Raw genomic sequence first — 27367 nt, forward strand, 5'->3', positions numbered from 1 at the left:
AAGCACTTACTGTTTTTCCAACGTTCTTTGTGTTAGTATACACAATGGCTGCTGCCCTCATCTGCTTTGGGACTTTACTCCAATATCTCAGTGAAGCCTTCCCTATCTGATTTTATTTTTATTTTTATTTTTTGAGACGCAGTCTTACTCTGTCATCCGGGCTGGAGTGCAGTGACGTCATCTTGGCTCACTGCAACCTCCACCTCCCAGGTTCAAGCAATTCTGCCTCAGCCTCCTGAGTAGCTGGGATTACAGGCGCATGCCACCAAGCCCAGCTAATTTTTGTATTTTTAGTAGAGATGGGGTTTCACCATGTTGGTCAGGCTGGTCTCGAACTCCTGACCTCGTGATCCACCTGCCTCGGCCTCTCAAAGCGCTGGGATTACAGGCGTGAGCCACCCGCCCAGCCGACTATCTTATTTTAAACTGCAAACCCCCACCACCCCTACCTTACTATCAACCTTTCCTGGTTTATTTTTCCCGAAAGGACTTACCATTAAAACTATCATTATGACTATACACACACACACACACACACACATATAAATGTAAATTATTTTACTTATTTTTAAAAAAATTATTAAAGTGAAATGCACGTAACATAAAATCACCCATTTTAAAATGAACAATTCAGTGGCATTTAATATGTTCACAGTGTTATGTAACCATCACCTTTACCTAGTTCCAAAGCATTTCGATCACTCCAAAATAGAACCCTATACACATTCAGCAATTTTTTCCTATTCTTCCCTCCCCATTGACCCTGGCAACCACCAATCTGCATTCTGTCTTTATAGATTTACCTATTCTGAATTGTTCACATAAATGAAACCATAAACTATGTGTGATGAATCATACATGTGTGTGTTTGTCTGTGTGTGTATAAACAATTGATAGATATAGTCCATATTCCACCTTCAGGTTATTGTGAATAGTGCTGCTATAAACATTTGTGTAAAAGTATCTGTTTGAGTAGCTGTTTTCAGTTCTTTGGAGCATATACCTAGGAGTGGAATTGCTGGGTCATATAGTAATTTTACGTTTAACTTTTTGAGAAACTGCCACACTATTTTCCATATCATTTGAACCATTTCACATTCCCATCAGAAATGTATGAAAATTCCAATTTCTCTACATCCTCACTGACACTTGTTATTTTTCACTGTTTCTGTTTTTATTATAGCATCTTAGTAGATATGTAGTGATATATCACTGTGGGTTTGGCTTCTTTTTTGTTTTTTGGGCCTTTTTTTTTTTTTTTTTGAGACAGAGTCTTGCTCTGTCACCCAGGCTGGAGTGCAATGGTGCGATCTCAGCTCACTGCAACCTCCGCCTTCTGGGTTCAAGCGATTCTCCTGCCTCAGCCTCCCGAGTAGCTGAGACTACAAGCACGTGCCACCATGCCTGGCTAATTTTTGTATTTTTAGCACAGACGAGGTTTTGCCATGTTGGCCAGGCTGGTCTTGAACTCCTAGCCTCAAATGATCTCCCTGCCTCAGCCTCCCAAAGTGCTGGGATTACAGGCATGAGCCACTGTGCCCGGCCCACTGTGGTTTTGATTTGCATTTCTCCAATGCCTCATGATATTGAGCAAATTTACTGTCCATTTGTATGTCTTCTTTGGAAAAATATCTATTCAAGTCCTTTGCCCACTTTAAAATTGGGTTGTGTGTATTTTTGTTGTTGCATTGTTAAAAGTTCCTTACATATTGTGGATATATAGACCCTGAGATACATGATTTGCAAATATTCTTTCCTTTTCTGTATGTTGTCTTTTTATTTTCATTATGTCATTTGATGCATGCAAGTTTTTAATTTTGATGAAATCTTTTTCTTTCGTTATTCATGTTTTTGGTATCCTAAGAATCTATTGCCAAATTCAAGGTTATAAATATTTACCACTGTTTCCTTCTAAAAGTTTATGGTTTTAGCTCTTATGTTTAGGTTACTGATCATTTTCAGTCAACTTTTATATCTAGTGTGAGGTAGGGATCTAACTTTATTATTTTGCATGTGGCTGTGTAGTTGCCCCAGCACCATTTGTTGAAGAGACTGTTCTCCACTGAATAAAGAACTGGACTGTTTTCCATTGAATGGTCTTGAAATCCTTGTCAAAAATCAATTGGCCACAGATGTTTGGGTTTATTTCTGGACTTTCAATTCTATTCCATTGATCTCTATGTCTATTCTTAAGTCAATACCACACTATTTTGATTACTGTATATTTGTAGTTAAGTTTTAAAATTAGGAAATGCGAGTCCTTCAACTTTGTTCCTCTTTTTTTTTTGAGATAAGAGTCTTACTCTGTCACCCAGGCTGGAGTGCAGTGGTGCGATCTCAGCTCACAGCAACCTCCGCCTCGCGGGTTCAAGCGATTCTCCTGCCTCAGCCTCCCAAGTAGCTGGGACTATAGGTGCCCGCCACCACGCCCGTTTAATTTTTTTTTTTGTATTTTTAGTAGAGACTGGGTTTCACCATGTTGGCCAGGCTGGTCTCGAACTCCTGACCTCGTGATCCGCTCGTCTCGGCCTCCCAAAGTGTTGGGATTACAGGCGTGAGCCACCGCACCCAGCCCTGTTCTTCTTTTTCAATGTTGTGTTGTATTTTACTTTTTAAAAATTATTTATTGTCTCTTTCCCTAGCACAATACAGCCTCAATTAGGATATGGACGTTTGTCCATTTTGTTCACCACTGTACCCTACCACCTAGAATAGAGCCTGACACATATTATGTGTTTGATGTTTGCTAAACGAATGAGTGGGCTCCTGAAAAGATAAAGTCATCCACAGCTGAGATAAGCATGAGGATGGGAGTATAAGAGGCGTGGAAGAAAATACCATGGCTGAGTAATTTCTGTCAAAGATGAGTTTACATGGCAGGGAGGAGGGGAGGCCTAGACCTTGGGCTCTAGTGCCGAGGGGCTCTTTCTTTTTCTTTTTCTTTTTTTTTTTTTTTCTGAGACAGAGTCTCGCTCTATCACCCAGGCTGGAGTGCAGTGACGCCATCGTAGCTCACTGCAACCTCCTCCTCCCGGGTTCAAGACATTCTCCTGCCTCAGCCTCCTGCATAGCTGGGATTACAGGCACGCGCCACCACGCCAGGCTAATTTTTGTGTTTTTTGTAGAGACGGGGTTTCACCACGTTGGTCAGGCTGGTCTCGAACTCCCGACCTCATGAACCACCTGCCTCGGCCTCCCAAAGTGCTGGGATTACAGTCGTGAGCCATCATGCCCGGCCTCAAGGGGCCATTTCAAGGCTTCAATGGCAGAATGAGCAAACAGCAGCAGCAGCTATTGTGTGCAAGTCAGTCTTTAGAATTTCAAATGTACCAAAACTAAAAATCAGTAACTATCGCATTAAAAATTTCTTTCAAAAACAAAACATCAGGTAAGATGAAATGGAATGAATAACAATGAATTGTTTTCTTTGAACCGAGAGAAAAAATAGCTTTTGCATCTTATCCCAAAAGTCTCCAAAACTTTTAGTGTATACAAGTAATTCTTCTAGATAAGTTAATTTTACAATCATACTATATATAATGCAAAAGTAACATAGTGACCTTTTTAAAAATATTCTGAACAAAATCTTAAATAAACACAATTATCACACATCATTTTTAGTCAAATTAAATAACTGGGCAGCGACATCAGCAAAGTCTGAACATTACTGTTGCTAATGGAACAGAAGCCAGTGAAGAAAAAGCAGAATTACAGGGCACACGTGATGCAGCTTAAGAAACTCATTAGCAATTTTCTTTGATGCACACTATTTACTTTTCCAATGTAAAATATTTAAAATATAAATAATTATGGAAGTCCAAAGAGCACCCCACTGTTAATATATATTATGTAAACTGCCATTGAATAACTATTTGTCTTACATAGCAAATACTGCTATGTAAGAGATTAAGCAATATATTGCCACTCCACAAATCAAGCCATATGGTCCCATCTGTTTCTAGGTTCCATTACACCACACCTACCGCTGGTTAATAAAGAAATTGTTAAGCAGAGGATGCAAGTGTACCTCTTACTTATTTGATTTTTTCAAAATCAACAATGTGTCGTCAATGTAACTCGGCAGGCAGTCTGATACCTGGTGGGAGTTAGATATGCGACTCTTGATGTTCCTTGCCTGGATAATGATTTACAACAATATGTGAAGTGTATAAACTGTCACTAAAATTGCATGGTGCTGGGATTTGCCAGGTGCGAATCGCTCTACTCAGGCCTCAGGGAAAATGTATAATTGCCCTATGCAATCATCCCAGCTTTAATTATGGTCTGGGCCTTTTATTCCCTGGACAGCAGTGACAGTCTGGAGAGAGCTTTGCCACCTGCTTGGTCTTCAATTCAGCCACTAAAAGGCCATGGGCAAATACATTGCCTCAGGCAATTTATTACCTCATCTGCAAAACCCACTCCAAGGGGCAACACTGCTACTCATCCTTCAACCACAGCTCAGACACCCCAGGACTCTGTGACTTCCCCAAATAAAATTATCTTCTCAGTCAGTATCTTGTACATATTTCTATTTTCACTTGGAACTACAATTTATTGTCCATTTGTCTCTTTATTGAGCAACAAAGCCTTTAAAGGCAGAAAGTATTTTACTCATTTCTGTAGCTCCAATCTCTCCCATAAAAAAGGTGTTCAATAAATTCTTATTGTTATTTATGTTAAATGACCATAGCATGCAGTGGTGCCTAGGATATAGTAGATGCTTAATACATATTAATTATTGATAATTTTCTTCTTTTCCTTTACTTGAGATTTCACTTGTTTTCATCCTTTTATCACCATTCTGCCATTAGAACTCAGCTCAGGTTCTTATCACACTTGAGCACTGAGGGAAGACGGAAATGATTTTGCCCCCCACGGGACATCTGGCAATGCCTGCAGAAATTTTTGGTTGTTGTAACTGGGGGAGGGAGGTGCCACTGGCCTCTAGTGGGCAGAGGCCAGGGATACTGTTAAACATCCTACAATGCCAACGGGTTCCCAATGCCAACAGAGTCGAGGTTGAGAAACCCTCATCTAGACTTTAATTACTAGAAATCGACTTGGTTGTTTTACCCCACTCCCATTCTTTCTCTGTTGTAATTCACTCTTCCTGAAAATCTTAATCATTCTTATCCTGTTCAAAAGGTCTTACACTTCTTTTGAGTATCTTCTTTTGTTAGTTACAGTTACTGCCAGATTTTCAGTAATACTAATCAATATATTAATATGAAAAGGCAGAACTGGAGCCGTTTTAAAAATTATTATTTCCGGCCAGACACAGTGGCTCACACCTGTAATCCCAGCACTTTGGGATGCCAAGGCGGGCGGATGGCTTGAGCCCAGGAGTTTGAGACCAGCCTGGGCAACATGGCCAAACCCCCATCTCTACAAAAACAAAAACGAAAAACAAAAAAACAAAAATTAGCCAGGTGTGGCTCTGCAGGGCTATAGTCTCAGCTACTAGGAAGGCTGAGGTGGGAGGATCACTTGAGGCTGGGGAGTTCGAGACTACTGTGAGCCGAGATTGTACAACTGCACTCCAGCCTAGATAAAAGGGCAAGACCCTGTCTCAAAAAAAAAAAAAAAAAAAAATCTTATATCCTTTGTTATATTTTTTAAAAGTTTTGTTTATTGTTTTGAAAATAGAGATAGGGTCTTGCTATATTTTCTTGCTACGTCTCAAGCAATCCTCCCGCTTCAGGCTCCCAAAGTGCTAGTATTACAAGTATGAGCCACTGCACCTGGACAAAAATTCTTATTTCTAATCTACATGCTTTACAACTCTTAAATCAAACGAAAGTTTTAAATAAGGAGAACACCAAGGGAAAAATAACAAAGACTCTAAGGAATGGCAGCTAATTTTTCTTCACTGATCAAATTTCTACAGCTACAAAGGCCAAATGGCCCTTCAAATTTCATTTGAAGAATAAATGCTGTGTCATTGAATGTTATATCACACACTGGACTATTATCTCTTATGCTGGCTAGGTATCTTTTATTCTAACCATGATTTATTTAAAATTAATGTGAACAAAAATTGGCGGGTTTTTAGAAACAAGAAATTTTTTAAAATGTTTTATTCCTTTTATTTACATGACCATATGTTATGGAATTCCACATAAGTAATTATCTTAGATGTGAAAAGACACTTACATAAATAAATGGAAAAAAATGTAGTTTCTCAAGAAACACCTCACTAAAAACCATATTCTATGCAAATCATACTTCTGATAAGGGATACACATCCAGAATATATCTCATCACCAGGAAATTGAGGCAAAAAAAGAAAAAGTTAACAGAATATATTTAAAAACTCTTAAAACTCAACAACAACAAAAAACCACCCACCCAATTCAAAAGGGGCAAAGCACTAGAATAGACACTTCTCCGAGGAAGATATACAAATGGCAAATAAGCACATAAAAGGAGGTTCGACATCATTAGTTACTAGGGGAATGAGTGCAAACCAAAATCACAAGGTACCACTTCATACCCACTAGGATGGCTCTTGTCAACAAAACAGAAAATAACAAGTGTCAGCAACAATATGGAAAAATCAAGAATGTGCAAAAATTTGCACATTGCTGATGAGAATGTAAAATGGCTTAGCAGGTGTGGGAGAGAGTTTGGGAGATCCTCAAAAAAGTAAATGTGGAATTACCATGTGACCCAGTAACTGCACTCCTAATTATACACCAAAAACAAGAAAATAGGTACTTAACGTTCATTGCATTATTTACGATAGCCAAAAAGTGAAAACAACGTCAACATCCATCAACAAATGAACAAATTGTTATATATATATCCAATAAAATATTACACAACCATTAAAAAGGAACGAAATTTTGACACTTGCTACAACGTGGATGAACCTTCGAAAGATTATGCTGAGTGCAATAAGCCAGACACAGAAGGACAAATAATGCATGATTCCACTTACTTATATGAAATATCTAGAATAGGGAAATTCATAGAGAAGAAAGTAGAATGAAGGTTACCAGGGGCTAAGAGAAGGGGAAAATGGGGACTATTGTTTAAATGGTACAGAGTTTCAGTTCGGGAAGATGAAAAAGTTCTGGCAATGGATAGTGGTGGTAGTTGTACATAAAACAGGAATGTGCTTAATGCCACTGAACTATATGCCTAAAAATGTTGAAAATGAGGCCGTGTGCGGTGGTTCATGACTGTGATCCCAGGGCTTTGGGAGGCCAGGTGGAAAGATTGCTTGAGGCCAGAAGTACAAGACTAGCTTGGGCAACAGAGCGAGATCCCATCTCTACAAAAGTTGTTGTTGTTGTTTTTGATTAGCCAGGAGGGGTGGCACCCACCTGTAATCCCAGCTACTCAGGAGGCTGAGGCAAGAGGATGGCTTGAGCACAGGAGTCTGAGGATGCAATGAACTATGACTGCACCACTGCACTCCAGCCTGGGTGATGGCAAGACCCTGACTCTAAAAATAAATAAATAAATGTTAAAACGGTAAACTGCATTACTATTTATATTTTACCACAATAAAGGAAAATCGTATCCAAATGTTATAGTAATTTGCTTCATCACTACCTTCAAGGGATTTTACAAATGGAGTTTCTCTCTCTGTCACATTGGAGGTATTTTAATAAACTCTAATTTTCAGGTAGAAAATAATGTGCCATCGGTACCTGAAAGCCTTGGAAGAAAATAGAATCTCTGAAAAGGTAAAATGCTGGGAAATCTTCACATTCGCCCAGGCCCAGTTACATAGGTTAATCTCCTTTCAGCAGCCCACCCTCTCTGAAGGACAGCCAGTTCCGTGAGATCCCTGGCAGGCTGCCTGCCTTTCAGATCCTTTCTTCTACTTAGTGCCAATTAATGTAAACATATCCATTTTCTCTGACGGCGGTGGTTTTGAGGGGGAGAAGAAAGTACTGTTTTTAAAATAACATTTGCTTCTACAGTAAAAAGGGGAGAAAATATGGAACAATCTCTAGAGAAACCTTTTTTAATGAGATCTGTTTTCTGTTTCACAACCATCCAACAGCAATGTTACATGCCATGAATCGGTATTATTCAGCTTGATTTTCTCAGAACAAGTTATTCTTGTAATGCAAACTATAAAATTTCTTCAGTCAAAACATATAATTAAATACAACACACATTCCTAGATTCAACAACTGTGGGCATTCTGAAAGAAGACAGAAATACAAATTTCTGTCATGCTAAATTTTACTAATACCCCAGAGTCTCCATGACTTCAAATCAATTGAAAAGTTCAAATTAAGATTAATAAGTTCTAATATACAAAAAAAAAGAAAAGTCCACAAAAGTTGAAATTCATTCTTTCGTAAAACTGACTTTATGATCCCTCCTGGAATAGGAATATAACAGAATAGAATCTACTACATAAAAATATTATTGGGTTAAGTGAATTTACCTTACAATACACAACTAAATATGAGAATATTTGAAGTTCATTTTAAAAATACATTATCATCACTCCTGAATTTGGGTATACTGTGGCCCAGAGAAAGTGACATAATAATCGCTTGAGTCTCATCCGATAAAATAGTCAAAAGGAAAAAAAAGAAGTGAAAATAAAAACAAATTAGCAACTAAACAACTAATTATGGTGGGAGGAGAAAGAACACATACAATATCACTGTAAAATCAGAAACTCTCTAATAACAGCTTGATTTTTTATATTCATACTGAATTTCACATGAAACCGAAGGCCATGACTACAAGGGATATACGTGGCCCAAATGAAGACTCTTGTTTTACCAGGCAGCCTTGTGCTCATGGCAATGAAGTACTACGGTAAGCAGATGTCACTGGAATTTATACTTAATAAGCCACTTGGGAAGCCTTGGTCTACATTCACTTACATCCCTGAGATACAGTTCTCTTGGCCACTCGTACAGTTTGATTTTTTGGCTAGAATGTTACTGTTGATTGGATATCATTTTTAAAGTTTCAACGGAGATTTTGAATTACTTTTTAAGTTAAAGAGACTAGATACAGTTTTTATTGTTGCTCATTATCACTTCTTTGGAAGACAGAACCACTATTCCATTGCCTGTTTGCTATGTAGTGAAAGGGAAGTAGAATGGGCATTAAAGCAGCAAAGACGGGAGTCTAAAGGTCATGCCCAATAGTTTGGGTCACTTAAGGTAGGTTTAGAATGCTGTATATTTTTCCATGTAACAGTCTGAATATTAAGATCATATTTAAACATTTCAATGGTAAGCCAACATAACAGTGATACAAGAGAAGGCCAGCACTACCTTGTAGAGATCATGGTGTAAGTTTCTAGTATTGCAACCTACATTCTTTATACATATGTAATAAACTGTATATAATTTACACACACATATAGTCAGCATATTCTTGGAAACACTGTATGCCACCCCACAAATGTGTTATTTTATTATTTAAGTTTGGAAGGGCCCACAATTTAATGCTTCCAGAAGCAAGAGGCAACATGATATAATGAATAAAACACAAGAATGGAGGAAGAAGACTCCAGTCTGAGTGCTAGTACCATCACTGTCATCTTCAAGTAATTAGTCACTTCCATACTGTTTTCTCCTCTGTAAAATGGAAACAATAGTCACTACCTTTTGTGCAGAAGTACTGAGGGGATGTGAGAGAAAGCAGTTTGAAAACTGTAAACTAAGATAATATTATTGTATATTATCAACATGGAGTTATACTTCTGTTTATTCCTCCTGTAGGCTTCACTGTGGGAGTTAAAAGGTGCCCCAAAAATTAAAAACAACGGGCTGGGTGCAGTGGCTCACGCCTGTAATCCCAGCACTTTGGGAGGCTGAGGCGGGTGGATCACGAGGTCAGGAGATCGAGACCATCCTGGCTAACATGGTGAAATCCCGTCTCTACTAAAAATACAAAAAATTAGCCAGGCGTGGTGGTGGACGCCTCTAGTCCCAGCTACTCGGGAGGCTGAGGCAGGAGAATGGCGTGAACCCGGGAGGCAGAGCTTGTAGTGAGACGAGATCACACCACTGCACTCCGGCATGGGGGACAGAGCGAGACTCGATGTCTCAAAAAAAAATAATAAATAAATAAATAAATAAATGAAAATTAAAAATAACCTCTTTAAACTAAAATTTAACCACCATTGACTCCAGGATCCTCAAATACACTATGTTCGAATGTAGAGATGGAACCATAGTGAATATGAGAAGAGGGAGGGATGAAAACACAGACCACATAGAATTTGCAAGGCAATGAGACGACTCTGCCTGATACTACCATGGTGGATACATGTCATGATACTTTTGTCCAAACCCACAGAATGTACACCACCAAGAGTGAGTCTCCCAAATTTCTACTCTGAGTCCGTATCCATACATTTTACACTTAAAAGCCCAGTAAATATCATGAGGTGGGGGTTGTGAGTTGATGCCTGTAACATCAATTTCAAATAAGGCTGTTCGCAATTTGGCCTCCCCAGACTATATTCCCAGCCTCATCTCTTTTCACTCCCTTTGCCCATCACTCCTTCCCTCCCTGCCCAGAAGGCCCCTGTGCAGCTCTATCTTTCCTGCTCCTTCTTCAAAACAGAGCTGTAAGCCAACTTCCTGGAAACCTTCCCTGGAGGCCCCCAGGCAACAGCACTGATCAGCTCTCTGCTGCTCCTCTGGGCTTCCACAGCACCTAACATGTGCTGGTCACTCACAACAGCACTTACCATACTTGAGTCCCCAGATTTGGTAAGTGTTTTCTCCAGAGATGCCTAGCCTTCTATCAGGCCACAAGCCAAGCCATATTGTGGTCTGTACAACCTGCCTAGCATGCAGGAGGCCATCAATAAATGTTGAATGAATGAAAGTAGAATCCAGTTTTATCAATACCATTAACTATCGTATTATTAGTATTACTATTTTGAGACAGGGTCTTGTTCTGTCACCCAAGATGGAGTGCAGTGGTGTGATCACGGCTCACCGCAGCCTCAACCTGCCAGGCTCAATAGATCCTCCCCCTGCAGCCTCCTGAGTATCTGGGACTACAGGCACGCCCCACCAAGACCAGCTAAGTTTTTTAAATATTTTTCTCATAGAAGGGTTTTCACCATGTTGTGCAGGCTGGTCTCAAACTCCTGGGCTCAAGCGATCTCCCCCCTTGGTCTCCCAAAGTGCTGGGATTACAGGCATGAGCCACTGCACCTGGCCAACTATTGTATCATTAAGCGCCATGTAATTCTAACCTAAAGCCCACTGCTTTACTAACGCGATACAATAAATTTCTTTGAAAGACAAAATTATGTAATGCATTCCCTACTTCCTATGCATAGTCTATCTACTTAAGGTAATATTATATAGAGCATAACCTGTCTGAATACTTGCAAAGTATTAAATGGCTATAAATAATCTTTTTAATATATATATTTTTAATGATGTGTGGGCAATTTTTAAAATTTTATAGATGTGTGTCTCAAGGAAGGCTGTTAACCGGCCAAAGGCTGCCTGCGGGGGGTGCAGTTCATAAACTGATAAAGAATCACAAACAAGCCGTGTTATGAACTGCTGTTCGGGGAAGCTCAATTTTTTTTTATTTTTTATTTTTTGAGACAGAGTTTCGCTCTTGTTTCCCAGGATGGAGTACAATGGCACGATCTCAGGTCACTGCCACCTCTGCCTCCTGGGTTCAAGCGATTCTCCTGCCTCAGCCTACCCCAGTAGCTGGGATTACAGGCATGCACCACCACACCCAGCTAATTTTGTATTTTTAGTAGAGATGGGGTTTCTCCATGTTGGTCAGGCTGGTCTTGAACTCCCAACCTCAGGTTATCCACCTGCCTCAGCCTCCCGAAGTGCTGGGATTGCAGGTGTGAGCCACCGCACCCAGTCGGGGAAGCTCAGATTTTTATTTGCTAAAGAGAAGCATGAGCAGTGGAGATGGTGTGTCAACTGCTTAGCTAGGAGTTGTGGCCATTTAAAAGCATGCACACCACTTGAATTTGCCTTCACTCTTCCAAATACCCCTTTGGTTATGTGATTCTTCTGTTCAAACCATTTAATAGTTATCTTGACTACGGGTTAAAATTGAATAGTTCTCCTTTGCCTACAGATTGAATCCAAATTCCTTGCCCTTCCTTCCACCTTACCCTACAAAAACCAACCTATTTAGGGAAGAGAAAGGTGGGGTCGTTGAAAACCCAACATATTTAGGGAAGTGAAAGGTGGAGTGGTTCAAGTATCAACAATGAAGTGGACACTACCCTAGCAGCTGAATATTTCAAGATAAGACATGGTCCCTTTCTTCTATAATACTATTGAGACAGCAATCTAAACATATTATTATCAGGCAAGTAATAGGTGCACTATTACAACAGTTACTAGAAGAGCGTACTCAAAGTCGTCTGGAGGCCCCTGGCTGGCTAAAAGGGTTGGGTGGGGTTTCCTATAGGACCAGCCAGGCAAACTCACCCTTGAACCAGTAAAGGGTAGCAGGGAAAAACAGGAGGAAACTGTACAAAGGCTGGGTCCTCCTCCTGACAGACTCAGTAAGTAGTGAAATTCCATGGCCTAGGGATGTTCTCAGCATCTCTAAGTTCTCTCAAGGACTTACTGAAAGAATCTCTTCCTGTTTATGTCTTTTATTTTACCTCTACCTTCTAGTTTACCTCCCAAATCCCAAATGGGATCATTCTCATTATCCTTGACAAGACTAACTAAAAATTCACACACAGAAAATACGGAAGTCTAATCAGGAAAAATACAGTCATCCCCAGGTATCTATGGGGGATTCAGTCCAGAATCCCCACAGACACCAAAATCCAAGGATGCTCAAGTCCCTTGTATAAAATGGTATATTTGTATATAACCTACCACATCCTCCCTTATACTTTAAATCATCTTAGCTTACTTATAATATCTACTATACTGTAAATGCTTTGTAAATGGTTTTTATATCTTATTTTTTATTTGTGTTATTTTTAATTTTTTCTGCAATTTTTTCACTTGCGGTTGGTTGAATCTGTTGATGCAGCAACTGCTGACTCACAAGGCCAGCTGAATAGAGAAATAAACCCAAATAGATTACAGTTTGGGGAGGTAAGACATCTTACTATTGGAGAAATATTTTAATATTTGCTTTCTTGATCTCTTTCACGCTAACTATGCTATGAAATCCTGGAGACTAGGATTTTATTTTTGTCACTTTATTTCGTTGTGTAGTCCCCAGGGCCTGTTTTGGGGCCTCATAGGCAGTGTAGACACAATAGGCACAGAGTAAATAATGGTTGAATGAATATCCTATACAAGTCCCATAAATTTACAAGTTTCACCTTCTAAAGTGATTGCTACACCCACAAAATTGCAACACTTTAAAACCCCAAGATATAATCAATACAACTTTAAAAAAATAAAGTGTATTTAGAATATCTTGTAATAAAATTAGATGCAACGACAACAGAAAGCAAGTAAAACTGCCACTCCTTTGAAATAATACCAACTTGTCATTATTTGCAAACACAGCCAACACCTAATGGCTGCTTTGTGTAAACATATAGTCAATAAGCTGAAAGGGAAGCATTTATGTCCATAAATGTTTGTCTTTGACAAATATTTTATTCAACTCCTATTCCTAAAAATAAAATTCTACTTTCACTAAAAAGCAAAGAATAACTAAATGCATAAACAAGAGAAAGAAAACCACGTGAGACCTAAAATCTTTTTAGCTTAACACATTTTTCAACTTCCACATTCATTACCACCATTCTTGGCTTCTAATAATCACTTACGTCATTAATAATAATGACCCATATCATCAATCACTGGTGGTCTTGCTCTATGAACAAATTGTGTTCAATCCTGCGTAGTGATTTGGAAACTGGAATTCACCTTCCCCTAGAACAATGTCATGAGTGCTGATGTACTTCCTGGCCAGCTCACTAGGATCCTCTTAACTCACAATGCAGGTGCCTTTCATACTACTAACACTAATTCAAATATGCGATGTCTACCTTTGGCATCTGCCAATCTGCTTTCTGTAACACCCTCTTTCCACACTTATGTGCCTCAAACTTCTCAACAGTGCTACTGCCCAAGCCCTAAAATGATTTACTCTTGGGCCGGGTGCAGTGGATCACGCCTGTAAACCCAGCACTTTGGGAGGCCGAGGCCGGCGGATCACAAGGTCAAGAGATCGAGACCATCCTGGCTAATATGGTGAAACCCTGTCTCTACTAATCATTCTCAGTAAACTATCACAAGAACAAAAAACCAAACACCGCATATTCTCACTCACAGGTGGGAATTGAACAATGAGAACACATGGACACAGGAAGGGGAACATCACACACCGGGGACTATTGTGGGGTGGGGGAAGGGGGGAGGGATAGCTTTAGGAGATATACCTGATGCTAAATGACAAGTTAATGGGTGCAGCACACCAGCATGGCACATGTATACATATGTAACTAACCTGCACATTGTGCACATGTACCCTAAAACTTAAAGTATAAAAATAATAAAATAAATAAATAAATAAAAATAAAAATACAAAAAATTAGCCAGGCATGGTGGCAGGTGCCTGTAGTCCCAGCTACTTGGGAGGCTGAGGCGGAAGAATGGCGTGAACCCGGGAGGTGGAGGTTGCAGTGAGCCGAGATGGTGCCACTGCACTCCAGCCTGGGCGACGGAGAGAGACTCCATCTCAAAAAAAAAAAAAAAAGACTTACTCTTCCTTCTTCCTTCCTCACTCGTCCTCTCAGCCAAACTCCAATTCTCTCATTGTGATTCTCAGCAAAGAAAGGAGCAAGATGAATTCATGAACTTATGATAAAGTGTACTGATAAGAGATGTCAAATATTCTGCCACAAAGTGGGAAACTGATGGAATCTGTGAATCCCTTTCTGTGTTACCATTAACTCCTGAAACGTGGTACTACCAAGTCAGTTAAATTTAGATACAAGAATTCAGAAAGCAACTCCTGGCAGGCACTTCAGTTGAAAGCTACCATCCATCAAATGCTTCTTAAAAAAGACCTGCAAATCTGCTGTAAGCTTTCCATAGCCCACAAGTACTTAGGACAAAATCCTTTAGAATGACATTAACCATTGCACAATTATTGCGTTTTGTGAAAACAAATCAAAATACACAGTAACCAAAGTAAATCTGTATTTGATAGGCTTCTAAGCACTTTTAACAGATGAAAAGTAAAAAACAGGCTGTATGGAAGAAGATATTCCATAGATTACAGCAGTGATTTTAAGGCAAATGGCCCAGTCTATCTAGGGATGTGCTCCCGGGGTCAGTGAGTTCAGGATGTGGCTACCTCACAGTGTTCACACTTCTACTACTTGCAAACTCTAAGTCGTCAGAATCCTCAACTCAGAATCCCCAATGTCACCAACACATTTGAATGGCCCCAAGACCACATGTATGCTATCCAGATTCCTTTGTTCAGTGATAGAAAACTGGCAACTGGAGTCCTAGAATGAATGGGCATCCCTGGCACTCCTAGTGCTTGTAAACTGAAGATTGCTTTTCACAACTGCAGCACCAAACTCTCCTCGGGACTGAGGAGTACATGTTTTCTATTTATAGTCCCTCAGAATTAAATATGAAAAAGAAAAGGAAGTGATCAGGTATTAAGTATTAAATTTCCCCAAGGGGAAATTCACATAAAAATAATCCCCGCCAGTGAATCAGCTAATCAGAGTACTAAAGAATGAGACAAAAAGAGAGAGAAGATTTTGATATTTCATATCTAAAAAAGAGGAATTGGAAATTGTCATTATAGGAAAAAATCAGAACTACATAGGTCTCCTTTACAATTATTCTTTGGGTTAAACTTTTTTCTTTGAATTAAATGTGGGCTGGGAATGAGGGGGAAGAACCATAATCTCTTCAGTGCTTATGACTTCTAAAGTGTTACAACCTTGTGCACACACATATACAATCCATCTTAATATTTATGCCTTTTATTTTAAATTCTGAATTTAAATTTTATATTGGGAGTCGTTTTGATTCTTGAAAAATGCGTTTTGAGCTGAGTAGAGCTTCCCAATTAAAACAGTACAATTGAATATATTATACAGGCATGACATTTATAAGCAAATTCTATTTTTTCACATCATATTAACTTTAATACTGGATCATTACACAGAACATAATATATTTTAAAATGAGAGTTAGTACTGTTCAATAATAGAATGACCAAGGCACAGAAGGGAGATTCAGCCTCTGATAAGGCTGATAACAAGACCCTTTATACATCCGACGTGAACAAAGCAGCAGCTCATCTCAGTAGCAGTCTGCTTTTCTTTTGTGAGCATAGTTTGAAACACATACACTAAAAACAGTATCAATTTTTATGGGGCTATGGTGGGGGGAGGAATCAGCATATCGTGTTAGCAATTTTCTGTGGAATCACATTAGTGTTTCATTGTGGTAGCCATATCACATTAAAATCTGTTTTTCTACTAAATGGCTTCCATTGTGTATTTAGTGAATCTGATATGGAAAATTGCTAATGCAATAAGAGTATCATAGAAGCTTTCCTGACTGTAATGCTCAGCCACAATATTCAGCAGAAGGAGGCTCTCAACTGGGCTGAGGGGATTTCAGGCCTCTTAACTAGTCCTCAGCTCAGATTCAACACCTGCTTCTTGAAAGATGGACTTTATCCTATGGGTGAAATGCTTTTACAGATTTTATTTCAGGAGGGACCATGGGTTCAGTGAAAAAATGTGTCATGTATTTGTTATTTATTGATAGAGTACTATAAAGGGCACTGTGGTCAGCATTCAGAGAATAAAAAAGGTAGACGAAACAGTCCCTTCCTTCCTGGATCTTGTAAGGATGGTCTGAGGGGAAGAAATAAATTAGTCTATGAGTAACTTAATACAAAACAGATAAGAGTTGAAAAGGCGAAGAGCCATAGGAGCTGGAAGGAGGACATACCTGGGACCAGGGTCATCACAGAAAGTCCCGTGAAGGCAGCGCCTGAACAGGGCATACAAGATGAAGAAGTCACATTTGAGGATCCTGTGGGAGGTGGGGAAGCTGGGAAGACCTCAGCGTGGGGTAAAGGTGCACAGGAGAGGAAAGCCAGCGTATGCGTGGAAACTAGCATTCGCTATTTTAACTGCAGCATAAAATAGGGAAAGACCGGGAAGATAAGCCTGGAGAAGTGGTCTTGGGTCAGCCTAACACAAAAGGAGGCCGACACCAAAGGAGAGCAGAATACAAGTCAGGCAAGTGTGGCCGAGGTGTCCCTCATGGTTTTGGGGTAGGAAGTGTCAGGATGAAGACCACCAGGCAAGAAGAACGTCCAGTTTTCATGGGTATAATGACTTCTAATGCTAACAGATATCTTGAAATCCTAACAACTTTAGTTGACACAAGTTTCTTAAGAGACAAAATTTACAGGAATATTTATTTTAAAAGGTTAGTTTATTACCAAGGGATAATTGTTTATTTTTTTAATGTCCTTACTTAGGACACGGACATTCACCAGGATAACATGAAACATTGTGAAAATGCTCACAGTATTATAAGTACTTATGCATTTACTGTTTGCATTTTTTTTTTTTTTTTGCTTTAGAATAACTTTTCAACTCACTAGCAACAGTAACCAAGGAAATATAAATCCAACAGCCTAGAATTACAACTATTTGAGAAGATTCATGGTTTCAACGTACTGCTATATTTACTGTTTCATTCCGGACAGTTTCCCGTTTTTTAACTCCTCTCTAAGTGTCCAAAACAATATACAGAAAGTCTGCCCTAAGCTTCGTTAAAGCTTTAAAATTTAGCATAGTATGTCTGGCAAATCAGAAAAACCACATATTTGTCATAACCTTTACCTTCCCTAAAATCAGAGTACATCCTGTGGATAAGGATTATTTCCCACATATTAAAGCAGCACATGATGAAACTGCTGTCCTATTTATTACAGAGGGAATGTCAGATATAAACTAGTTACCTTAATGCTACAGTGATCACTTACGAAACACCATCCCTCCAGTTTGGCAATGCATAGTGCACTCTCATTAATCAGAATTAAACTATTTGGAAAACATACTGAGTACTTTCATACTGACATTGAATATTTTCAACTTTATGAAACAATTTCTGGACAGACTTTTTTCCCTCCAACTGACCACATGATTAGTAAAGATAAATAGTGTACCAGTTGTTTATTACTTATGGATATCTTTAGTAATGTTTCATTTAAAAAACAAAACAAAACTCTTCTTTCTCATCCATGTCTTGGGCAATCACAGATGCAAGAGTTGACATGTGTGAATATTTTCTGATTACTCATTAACTAGGAATATATAAGTTAAAAAAAAATTTTTAAAGGAGAAAAGCCGAATAGTTCATGTTGACTTTGAAAGACTGATGACAACGATGTGGCAATTCTAAAGTACGTAGAGGTTTAACCCAAAATTTGTTTACGTCTTTGATTTTTAGTAAACACTGCACAATAAACATGAGTATGTTCAGATCAAGAGTATGTTGGCATTCTCTTAAGCATAGTTTGAAACCACAGAGCTCAAGCATAAAACAGCTCTGACAAAGATAACCAGTCAAGCATAAAAATGGGAGTTGGTTGTGTCAGAATACATTAAGAGGCCGAAGGCTGTCTGGCAGACAGCTGTCTGGCCATCAGTGAAGGTGACTATTACCACTAAAAGTTGTTTTTCGGATACAGTACTTGAAATTGCTGTCATCTTATATTTAAAATGCTCCTTATTTATAAAGCGTCACATCCTTTTCTTATCTGAAGCCTCCTTCTTGGATAACCACAAACCTAAAAGGAGTCTAAAATTGTGCTGATGCTTTCCTACAAGCACAGGGAAACTCTTTTATTGAATCTTTGTCTATTTAGAGTTGAGAATGTCTTTGGCTTTTATTTTAAATGCCTTCTTAAATATAGATCACTATTTTTAAAATGTAAACATCCAAAGGCATTCCCTCACACTTGGAGGAATGCTAAGGCAGGAGATATACTTGTAGTAGTCACATTTCACTTTCCCAGACGAGTGCCACAAACATTCCGCTCAGTTACTGCTTAAGAGGCAGCATTATTAAATGCCTCACGACTTAACGGTCAGCCTTCATGCTTCTTGCTAACCTACATTTCCAAAAGATCACCCGAGAAATCTGGCAAGCCACCGAAATGGTACTAGTAAACTGGATCCATCCAAAGCACTCCACAGTGCCCTGTGGGTGTGTTTCTCACTGTAAACTACTGGATAAAGAATTTACATACAGTTTTATCCCCAAACTCAATTTGTATCATTTGTAGGTTAGTTCTCAGGAGTACCCACTCCAGCCCAGAAATAAGTCAACGTAGTATTTCCAAATTATCACTTCAAATGTTCACGGTCAACGGCAGAAGGAGGAAGGAATAGTAACGGGAACACTTGTCAACGATTAGCCATCCATAAAAATGTTCTCCCAGCGCTCCTCCTTCCGATCACAAAGCTGGCGTCAGGCAGTCTCCTGTATCTGCTCCCCACCTCGCCCCCTCCCCTCTGCGGAGAGCTGGCACCGAGGGGCGGACCAAGGAAAAGACAAACACCCCGGCTCCGACACAGTCCAAGCGCGAGCCCGGAGACACTTGAACAACATTCCTAACTTTTTTTTCTCACTTCGCATGCCTCAAAGGTAAACAAAGCAAAAAGCCTACGAAACAGAAGGCAAGTGAGGCCAATTCGGCACTGGCGAGTTTAAAAGTGGCCCCCAAAGAGTCACAATGACGACCCCCGCCGCCCCCTCTGTCCGCTGTCCCCGCTCTCCAGCTACAGCAAGCGACTCCTCAGGCGCCTATCCTGGTCCCTGCCCACGCCCCGGGCCCCAGCCCCGACCCGACCGCCGCCCCCGCCCCCGCCGCGGGACGAACATCCCCTGATAGGTCCCGGGGCCCGCGGCGCGGGCGGATGCAAGCGAGAGCAAGGCGAGCGGCGCCGCGGCCAACTCCCCAGAGCGGTCCCTTCCGGCCCCGCGCCCACCCCACCCCAGACAGGCTCCACCAAGAAACACCGGGACAGCGAACGCCAAGAGCCAGGCCACACGCCGAGGAGCCTCCCAGGCTGCCCAGAGAACGAACAACTTCGCCCTCCACTCAACGCGCTCACACGCACGCACACAAGCAGCGCGCGGCCGGGGAGGGCACGTCTTACCTGTCCCCGCGGTGCCACTCATCCCTCCCCCACCCAGGTCCGGCGCCCCCCACCCCGCCCCCGCGGTGGTCCCCCGGCCGCCCGCTCCGAGCACCGCTCACTCACTGCCTGGCTGCGCGCGCCCAGCGCCTGCAGGGCCCGGCGGCGGCGGCGGCGGGGACCGAGACAGCGGCTGCAGCGGTGGCGGCGGCGGCGGCGGCGGCGGCGGCCCCAGCCGGCGTCAGTCAGACTGGAGCCGCGAAGCCTCATCGCCCGTATTAGTGCGCCGACCTGGAAAGCGGCCAGGGAGCCCTGCTTGCGGCCCGCCCCCGCCCGCCGCCGCGCGCTCTGGCCGCTCCGGGAGCCGCAGAGGAGGGGGCTGCGCGGGCCCGGCGGGGGGCGGGAACGAGACCGGCCCCACGGCCACGTGCGCGGAAACTCGCGGCGCGGGGTTGGCGGGGTAGTACTCCTCGCAGCGGCCCGCAGCTCGGTTCCCGCCTTTTCCCCACCCCCAGCCCCGGGCTGCCTTCTCGGTCCCCCTGCGCGACCCCAGGCTCGGCCCCTGCCGGCGATCCCGGCCTGCTGGGGGGGCCCCGGGGTGGGGTGGGAGCCCTTTGCCTGCGTGGGTCGCCTCGCGTCTCTCTCTGCCACCCCACCTCTGAAATTTCTTGCCAGCACCTGGAGCCCGAAACCAGAAGGGTTGTCAGCCCAACAAGAATATAGGATCACCCGCCCATCAGTCTGGAGACCCTTCTGAGCTGCTGTTTCTCACATGTTTCTGGGCCCTGATAGTGACTCTCACTTGCCCTGTTTGTTCCTGATTTGCTTTTCGGAGTAAGGGGATCCTGTCCCCATTGACAGTGACAGAGCAACTGGGCCGCATTGGCATAGGCAGAATCTGGGGGTGAGTGGTGGTTAAAACGACTCATGTAATTATGTGGATTGTAATTTCCTTACGCATATTTATTTGCTTAACAACCCAGCATGTGAGATATATTATCTAATCTAATAAAAGATACAAACTTACGGGCACACAGCAATGTTACTGTACAACTTTCTCGTCTCAAGGCCTGGCTGCCCCCCAGGTAGCCTGCCTCTTAAGGTCACTGTGGACGCCTGGAACCCACTCAGAAATGCCACTTAGGAAGAACCACCTCTGATTCCCCATCAGCCCGTAGCTCCTCATAGAAAAGGCATTTGCTACAGGGGTGAACGTGGAATAAAGCCACAGGGCAGTTTTCAGCTTGCTCCTGTGTGCAGGAAAGTCATACCTCCAGTAGGCCCCGATAGCGGCTCCGAAATGTAAAGCAAGGCCTTAAATTTAACTGCTTTTTCTAGTTCTCAAAGCACTGCACTTTCTTCATGGAAGATGCTATTTTTACATTATTATACCGTTGTAGTTGAACGGTGATTTTTTTAAAACAACATTTGCAGCAGAACCTTCAATACCATGCCTTAACCTCAAAGTCTTCCTTCTACACTGGCCAGATAGCTCTGCACCCGGCTACGTGTTGGGTTTGAGATTGTCCTGGGTGAGAAACACCAGGAAACAGTGGGACTGGTAAGGGCTACAGATTATATATTAAGGATTAGGCTGGATGTGGACTTTATTGCCAGTAAACTAATTAGGTCCTCAGAATTGATACCTTGTGGCTCAAGTTTTTAAAAATTAAATTAAGAAAAGAAATGGCCCAATCACTATCTCAGTTTCCTTCTCATATATGAGCATAATGCGGAGGACACGATGCAGAGAAAGAAATTATAACCTCTGCAGCGCTGGCTCATGCTTCTGGCATGGAGTCTTTCTCAGTTCGCGGAATTCTCTTGACTCTTGGCAGGCCTTTGATTTAGAGTATGTCTAGTCTGCTCTTTTCTGTACGTTCTCATTTACATACCAGGATATTTTTGCACGATGATGACTTTTTCCTGCCTAAACATTAGTCTGTCACTGATATAATTCCTATCATGTATTCCTCAAGGCTAGTATAGAAAGTTAATCCATTACACTCAAGAACAATAAGATCTGGTGAGTTCCAAGAAGGAGAAAATGCTTGGCCTAGGACAGAAGGCGCAGTGTTGACACTCCATTTTACAGAAGCTGACTGTCCTGGTTAATGGAAAGCTAGACTTTGCTTTTATCTTTCCCGGTGATTTCTTGATTGGCTGTGGTTTTACTGCTTAATAGAACTTCCACCAAAACATTCTGTTATGGGAATCATATGAAAGGAGAGATTCAGTCAGAGGTTGTGATTTGGTAGAACCGCCAGTGAAATTTTGGTTCAGGACCTCAAAACCACGGCAAAACTGAAATTCTTTTTCTGAAAGATGATAAGGTCTTGGCCTAACATGAGCTCCCTCAGGCTATACAACAGTGGTAGGAAGGGCAGCTTCCTTACCCCAAGAGAGAGCCAATTCTTTGCATTTGCCATAGACCCAGCATAAAACCAGATTGTGGTCTTTGAAGCTGTTCCTGAAGTGACAGTGGAGAGAACCGGGCAGCCCAGAAACCCCAGGCATGGAGATTGATCCTGCAAGAGAAGAGGGTTCATCACGGCAGATGACCTAAAGCGATTCATGTATCAAATGTTACCGAGTGTTGAAGGGCTCCATGCTATTGTGTCAGAGTTGGAGTACCTGTTATTAAAGTGGCCAATGATAATGCTCCAGAGCATGCTTTGAGACCTGGTTTCTTATCTACTTTTGCCCTTGCAACAGACCACGGGAGCAAACTTGGACTTTCAAAAAATAAAAGTGTCATCTGTTACTGTTACACCTACCAGGCGATTCAATTAAATCATTTACCTTTGGTGGCGAGTTTCATAGCCAGCAGCAATGCCAATACAGAACTAATTGTCAGCCTAGAAAAGAAACTTACTCCATTATTTGAAGAATTGAGACAAGATGTGGAAGTTTCTTGATCAGACAGTGGTTTCAATGTGTACCTTATGTTTATTATAACAACACAATATCGATCCAGCAATCTTTAGACCATAATACTTTTATCCATGTGCTCAAGAAAGGCCCTCTTTTTCCAACTTATACTGAAGAGCGAGCATATAGATAAAATGTATGGACAGATTGATTGTTCTATTTTCTGGTGTAGGGTCTTTTCTTATTTAGTGAGATCTGGGGATACCACAAAAATAGTTCAGTCTGTCACAGCTCCCATGGAGTTAGTCCAGCCACCAAATATGGATGAGATTCTGTTCCGTGGATCAGAATCAAACTGGTATATTGATCCACTTGCGCCATTAAGTGCTCTCTATTGTACAATCTGCCCAGGCCTGCAGAATGAAGCAGATTTTTTTACTGCGAATAATAATGAGATATTTTTCTTCAGATTATGTTTTATTTCTTCTCATTGAGTGTGAGGAACATAAAATGGCTTAGTAAAAGCAATAAAATCAGTACAGTCACTAACTTTCCTTTGTACTTGTTATTTTATGATGTAGATGAATATTACTGATTGGTTTGATTCTTCTCAGAGGGTGCTGCTCTTTAATGAAAATAAAAATTATAGCTAATGGTTTTTCCTCAAACTCTGCTTTCTATAACTAATCAGTGTTTTAATGTTTGTGTGTTCTTTATAAAATTTAAATGTAATTAGTTACTTAATTCTGTTTCCAATATTAGTATCTATGTAAACATGATAGTATAACCATTTTTTCATCTGTGAGTATGCATAAAATAGTATTAAAAAATAAAAAAATAACAGATTGTAACAAAGTCTGTAGTCATCCATGGATGCAAAGATTCTGCTTTGTACGTCTCTTGTACCTTAAGTTTGAGCTAGCATGATAATGGTTCCACTCAGAGTAATAACTAGGAATCATAGCCTCCACGCTCCTCCCACCTCAAGTCTCCTTTCTAAATTTTATCTGTAACTCTGTCCTGATGCTGCACTTTTTCTGTCTCCCATTCGGACTTTCCTTGAAAGTCATCTTTCATTCCGTAATCACTATTGAATGCTTTCCTAAGTACCAGGCACCTGAATTAACTATATGAACACAGAGCACTGGCCCTTAGTAAAGGCAGCCTAAGAGAGAGGTACATCTACCAATGATTATCACACAACTTTGGGCGTCACCGGAGGGGAGTGGGCACAGGGAGGTGTCAGGGAGGTCTTCACAGCGTCAAAATTTTAGTTCCAACTTGAGAAGAGAGCATGAACGCCTACTGTCCTGCACCCTCCCGGGCCTCCACCCTGCCTGAGTGGGTGCAGCCCTACAGGTGCCGGCCTCACAGCAGAGTGCAGGCTGCACTTCAGCCCACTTGCCACCCTGGCCTGACACTGATGCAGGTCCAACTTGTTCAATCATGAAGGCAGAATGCCTACTATGTGCAGAATTCCCTGAGGCTTTGAGTAGAAAAGCCTCAGTTTTCCTAAGAGAATTGTCAAACCAGTTGGATAGATAAGAAAAACAATGTTAACACGGCAGTTCATCACCAAATACATTCTAAAGGATTGAGACAAGAGAACGATGGACCATCTTGACTCAGCAGTGAGGATCAGATGCTGTCTCCATTGTGAGAGTCTTCCAACCAGGAACTGGACTGGCGCTTCCCACACCTCCTCTCATTTCCCTCTCATGACTTCTCACGGGAGAATTACCATCTGCATTTTACGGTAAGGAACCTGAGGGACACACAGACTATCCCCTCCAGCCTGCCTTTCTCCAACGCCCAGGTATTTACACCTCATTGTTGTCCTGGAACTTGAAGTGGAGTTGAAAAGTGATGCAACGTGCTCAGTGACATCCCAGGAAGAATAATCTACACAGGCTAGAAGGTGGAAGGGGCTGAGGGAGAAAAGTTTGTAGAGATAAGAGGTAAGGAGACGAATTAGGAAGCCATTGGAACATTCTAGGCATGAGGTGATGGGCGACTGTGGGATTCTAGAAAAGTGAGGAGGAGATGTATTTATGAACACTTTGAAGAGATAATCAAGAAACTTTGGCAAAAAAAAAAAAAAAAAAAAAACTGGAGGAATCAAGGATCGAAGATGGGAGGAAATGCTGCCTTTAGAAGAAATAGGTAAATAAGTACTATGAAGCAGGAAACTATGCTTTGGGGAAAAAAGATAAAAGAAAATCACTCTCCTCTTCCCACAATTGTTCCTAAAATGTATTTACCTTTTTCCACCTCACAGCAGCAGCACTACATGAAATTATATAAACTATGTATACGTTTGTTTTGACTGGCTCCTCTGTAAGAAGGCTGGTCTTGCTCACTACTTGTATCCCCACAGCCTGGAACAATGCCTGGCACATAGTAGGTGCTCAATAAATATTGGTCGAATGAATGAAATGTTTAGTATGTGGTGAAAAATATTTGGAAAGTAATTAGAAGACAGATGTGGCTTTGCCTTTCTAAAGGGAGCAATTGCTATGCAGCTCCAGCCAGCTGTGGCCGTGTGAGAAGAAGATCCTTTCAAGAAATAACAGACATCCAGAGTTTTATGGAAAATCTTACAACTTAAAATGGTTTTTTTCTGTCGCCCAGGCTGGAGTGCAGTGGTGTGATCTAGATTCACTGCAACCTCCGCCTCGTGGGTCCAAGCGATTCTCCTGCCTCAGCCTCCCGAGTAGCTGGGACTACAGGTGCATGCCACCATGCCCAGCTAATTTTTGTACTTTTAGTGGAGACGGGGTTTCACTGTGTTGATCAGGCTGGTCTCGAACTCCTTATCTCCAGGTGATCCGCCCGTCTTGGCCTCCCAAAACGCTGGGATTACAGGCAGGAGCCACTGTGCCCGGCCACAACTTAAAATATTTTGCAACCCACCTAGGTTTTATTGTGAACCAAGTTTGGCTAGCAATTTGCAGCCTCTGGGTTTCACTTCTCTTGAGTCCATTCGGCATCTCTCTTTTTGTTCTGTGAGAGAGAAACAATAACTAAGGTCATGAAATCAATGAAATTAAAGCTTTTCATCCTGGGAGAGAACAAACCCTTTCTCAAACCGACACAATATTTGGCCTTTCTTCCACTGTCAGACTTCACAAGGAGGGCTGATATTTGTTTCTTCTTCTTGCCACCCCACCGTTCCTAATTTCATCAAATCTGGCTTTTGTCTTCCGCTGTCCACTGTTTGATTTCAGTGCTGTTCTAATATTCTTAGAGGTCACCGGTGACCTTTTAATCATTAATTCAGTGTTTTGTTGACTATCATTCTTTTTAAAAAAATTTTGAAACACACGTTTATTATTTCAGTTAAATTCATGTTACTATTGGAGTTAATCAGATTTATTCATTTATTTAAAAATTTGCTTAGTAATATGTTATTTGGAACCGTTTTAGGGACTAGATGAGACTGACTTTTTTTAATGTCTAATTTTTTTTTCCCGCCTCAGGTTTATTTGTACAAATAGCACAGGATAACACCAACCCCATGTACATGGCAGCCCAGGGGGGTCGCACTAGTCCTCTGTCCTCACGTTGGCAGACAAAGACAAAGATCTCTACTCTGAAGCCTTTGTAGGCGGCTGGGCACCTAGGGAGCCTGAGCTGGAACTGGAGCTGCAGCTGCAGCCTGGGTCTTGGTTTATTTCTTGGCCTTGGTCTTGGCCTTGGCCTTTGGCCGGCACAGCCTGAGCCCCTGGGCAATGAGGGCACGAGCATGCTTCCCAAGCTTGGGGTAGGGCAATATAGGCAAGTCGATCAAGCTTGCAGCTGACTCCCTTTGGGATCTTGGGCTTAACCTCCTTGGGCTTTACGAGGGCCTCGATAGCCTTGGCACGTGCACTCATGGCCTTGGCACTGTTGGCCTGCATCTTCTTTGGGCCCTTCTTGTTGTGTTTCTTGGCAAAGCACATGTTCCTCAGGAACTTGGGGCCCACTCCCTTTAAGAGATTCGTATCAGCTGGGCGCAGTGGCTCAGGCCTGTAATCCCAACACTTTGGGAGACCGAGGCAGGTGGATCATGAGGTCAGGAGATCGAGACCATCCTGGCTAACACGGTGAAACCCCGTCTCCACTAAAAATACAAAAAATTAGCCGGGCATGGTGTCGGGCATCTGTAGTTCCAGCTACTCGGGAGGCTGAGGCAGGAGAATGGCGTGAACCCGGGAGGCAGAGGTTGCAGTGAGGTGAGATCAAGCCACTGCACTCCAGCCTGGGCAACAGAGTGAGCCTCCGTCTCAAAAAAATAAAAGAGAGAGATTCGTATTTTTGTGATCAGAGTTTCTTGATGCCATTTCTGTGCCGTTTTTGGGACTGGTTGTGTGTGGTGTGGTTCTTGGACTTAGACAT

The 27367-nt window shown here is 41.8% G+C and overlaps 1 protein-coding gene and 1 pseudogene across 3 annotated transcripts in view; both read right to left on the reverse strand.

Moving 5' to 3' along the window:
• Positions 1-20399, reverse strand: part of SMAD9 (SMAD family member 9) — a 76242-nt gene extending 55843 nt beyond the window's left edge. For 2 of the 3 annotated variants that reach the window (XM_054446439.2, XM_063650768.1), the window contains exon 1: positions 20246-20399. The gene's annotated coding sequence lies outside the window, so the exon portion shown is untranslated. The remainder of the gene's footprint in view (positions 1-20245) is intronic. The other variant, XM_054446438.2, reaches the window with a different exon arrangement.
• A 6178-nt stretch (positions 20400-26577) lies between these two features.
• On the reverse strand, positions 26578-27367 carry LOC129011465 (large ribosomal subunit protein eL29-like; annotated as a pseudogene).

The sequence above is a fragment of the Pongo pygmaeus genome, chromosome 14 (assembly GCF_028885625.2).
Source record: "Pongo pygmaeus isolate AG05252 chromosome 14, NHGRI_mPonPyg2-v2.0_pri, whole genome shotgun sequence".
In the NCBI taxonomy this organism is placed as follows: domain Eukaryota; kingdom Metazoa; phylum Chordata; class Mammalia; order Primates; family Hominidae; genus Pongo; species Pongo pygmaeus.